The sequence below is a fragment of the Salvelinus fontinalis genome, chromosome 27 (assembly GCF_029448725.1).
Source record: "Salvelinus fontinalis isolate EN_2023a chromosome 27, ASM2944872v1, whole genome shotgun sequence".
NCBI classification, from domain to species: Eukaryota; Metazoa; Chordata; class Actinopteri; order Salmoniformes; family Salmonidae; genus Salvelinus; species Salvelinus fontinalis.
In genome coordinates, this window is record NC_074691.1 from 12,356,195 (window position 1) to 12,359,889 (window position 3,695).

Consider the following 3,695-nt stretch of genomic DNA (forward strand, 5'->3'; position numbering starts at 1 on the left):
GTGAATAAACGACTCTCTCTAGTGGAACTAGAGGTATTTTCAGAAACAATTCTTTCAAACAGGTGAGAAAAAAATGGTTATTAAAAGCACCACGAATTTCATTTGTGTGTTATGAGACCTGAGGCTATGTAGATAAAACAACAGCTAATCAAATGGCTACCCAAACTATTTGCATAGGGGGGACATATTGAATATACTGTATAAATGAACATGCACAAAATCTATTCTATGTCAATGTGTAGATTAGTGAAAACTTTTTTTCCACTTTGACTGAGGATGATAGAGAATTAGTGTGAAAGGAATTTGACAATACATCTTCAATCTGATTCCATTATCATGTATTATGGTCAATTTAGACTGAGAATAGTATCTAGTGATGGTAAGTATATCCAGTTATAATTGTAACAGCTTAGCATATTATTTAAAAAATAAGATCTGTCTTTATATGGCTAAAATTGTAATGCGTCTGTGTGTAGCTGGTGAGATGAGTCAGGCGCAGGACAGCAGATATGAGTAATGAAAGCAATTTTACTCAATATTATAACAATACACATCGTATAAATACAAGGCCACAAATACGGACTGCAATACAATAAATAATTACTCACAAACAAACATGGGGGAACAGAGGGTTAAATAATGAACAAGTAATTGGGGAATTGAAACCAGGTGTGTAAGACAAAGACAAAACAAATGGAAAATGAAAAGTGGATTATTAGCTTTTTATTTTATTAGCTTTTTATTTTAACTACTCCTATAGAAATGGTAGTCTGTCAGGTACTCAGCAGGAAGGTCTGATTTCACTATTACTAAAACAAGACCCTGATGGCAAATATAAAGATACAGTCTCTAAAACAAACTGGAGGCCTCTTAAACTTCAAAACTTGTGTTGCAAAAATACTAATGAAATGCATAGCACTCAGAATTAAAAATGTTTTAGCAGGTATTGTTCGTCCTGATCCATGGAAGATACATTGGAGATAATAGAACAACATGAAACATCTAAGAAGCCAGGCCTGGATTTTGAAAGACCTTTTATTTATAAAAGCAACATGAAACATATCAAAATCCAGGCCTGGCTTCTTAGATGTATATTATCTCCAATATATAGCAAACCAAGGTGTAAAATAGTAAATAGCGGCTATTTTTCAGAGTTTTGAATTGTCAAGAGCAGTTAAACAAGGGTGCTCACTGTTACCATATCCATTCATTATGGCCATTGAAATGCTAGCTATTAAAATCTGATCAAATAACAACATTAGAGGGTTAGAAATCCAAGGCTTAAAAACAAGTGTGCCCATGTATGCTGATGAGTCAAGCTAGATCCCTGCAATGTCTCATTGAAGATCTAGATAACTTTTCTGGACTCTCTGGACTAAAACGTAATTATGATAAGTGTACAATATTATGTATTGGATCTTTAAAAAATAAAACTTTTACATTACCCTGCAGTTTACCTATAAAATGGGCTGACGGTGAAGTAGACATACTTGGCATTCATATCACAAAAGATATAAATGAGCTATCCACAATGAATTTCAATAGTAAACTAGTAAAAATAGACAAGATCCTTCAAGCATGGAGAGGTAAATACCTGTATTTTATGGAACAATTGCACTGATTAACTCCTTAGTCGTATCTCAGTTTACTCACTTACTTATGGTGCTGCCTACTCCTGATGATTCATTTTTCAAATCATATAATCCAAAAATATTTAGCTCTATTCTGGGATCCTGAAACGGACAAGATAAAGTGTGCCTATCTATATAATGAATATGAACTGGGTGGGCTGATATTATTAAATATAAAATCACTAAACCTCTCTCTAAAATCTTCACTTACACAAACGTTTTACTTGAACCCTAAATGGTTCTCAGGTAGATTACTAAGAAAAGCTCATCCATTGTTCAACATTTGTATTTTTTCCTTTGTGCAGATAAATTGAAAATGAAACCTTTTTCAACGTATTTCTCTTTTTCAAACAAGCATTGCAGAGCTGGTTACAATTTCAATTTCATCCCCCTGAAAAGATTACAACAAATATTATGGCTGAACTCAAATGTGCTGATTGATAAAATACCTGTATTTATGGAAAAGATGTTTGAAATAGGTATTTTGTTTTTAAATGAAATTGTAAATTGCTATGGTAGAGTTATGTTTTTCATGGAGTTATCAGAATTGTATGGGAAGGTCTGCTCAATCCAAGATTACAACCGATTGATTACAGCATTACCCCAAAAATGGAAGAGGCAGGTGGCAGCGAGAGGAGGTAGGAAACTGGTCTGTCTGCCCAATATAAAGGATCAAAACTAGCAGAGGAATAAAAATAGCATAAATAGGAAGGTATACCAGTTTCATTTGAGGATCAGGATGTTGACAGCTGTGCCATACAGATTGCAAAATAGTTGGGAAGAGATTTTTGATGTACCGATTCCATGGTACAGGGTGTATGAGTTTATATACACTGCTCCAAAAAATAAAGGGAACACTTAAACAACACAATGTAACTCCAAGTCAATCACACTTCTGTGAAATCAAACTGTCCACTTAGGAAGCAACACTGATTGAAAATAAATTTCACATGCTGTTGTGCAAATGGAATAGACAAAAGGTGGAAATTATAGGCAATTAGCAAGGCACCCCCAAAAAAAGGAGTGATTCTGCAGGTGGTGACCACAGACCACTTCTCAGTTCCTATGCTTTCTGGCTGATGTTTTGGTCACTTTTGAATGCTGGCGGTGCTCTCACTCTAGTGGTAGCATGAGACGTAGTCTACAACCCACACAAGTGGCTCAGGTAGTGCAGCTCATCCAGGATGGCACATCAATGCGAGCTGTGGCAAAAAGGTTTGCTGTGTCTGTCAGCGTAGTGTCCAGAGCATGGAGGCACTATCAGGAGACAGGCCAGTACATCAGGAGACGTGGAGGAGGCCGTAGGAGGGCAACAACCCAGCAGCAGGACCGCTACTTCCGCCTTTGTGCAAGGAGGTGCACTGCCAGAGCCCTGCAAAATGACCTCCAGCAGGCCACAAATGTGCATGTGTCAGCATATGGTCTCACAAGGGGTCTGAGGATCTCATCTCGGTACCTAATGGCAGTCAGGCTACCTCTCGCGAGCACATGGAGGGCTGTGCGGCCCCACAAAGAAATGCCACCCCACACCATGACTGACCCATCGCCAAACCGGTCATGCTGGAGGATGTTGCAGGCAGCAGAACGTTCTCCACGGCGTCTCCAGACTCTGTCACGTCTGTCACATGTGCTCATGTGCTCAGTGTGAACCTGCTTTCATCTGTGAAGAGCACAGGGCGCCAGTGGCGAATATGCCAATCTTGGTGTTCTCTGGCAAATGCCAAACGTCCTGCACGGTGTTAGGCTGTAAGCACAACCCCCACCTGTGGACGTCGGGCCCTCATACCACCCTCATGGAGTCTGTTTCTGACCGTTTGAGCAGACACATGCACATTTGTGGCCTGCTGGAGGTCATTTTGCAGGGCGCTGGCAGTGCACCTCCTTGCACAAAGGCGGAGGTAGCAGTCCTGCTGCTGGGTTGTTGCCCTCCTACGGCCTCCTCCACGTCTCCTGATGCACTGGCCTGTCTCCTGGTAGCGCCTCCATGCTCTGGACACTACGCTGACAGACACAGCAAACCTTTTTGCCACAGCTCGCATTGATGTGCCATCATGGATGAACTGC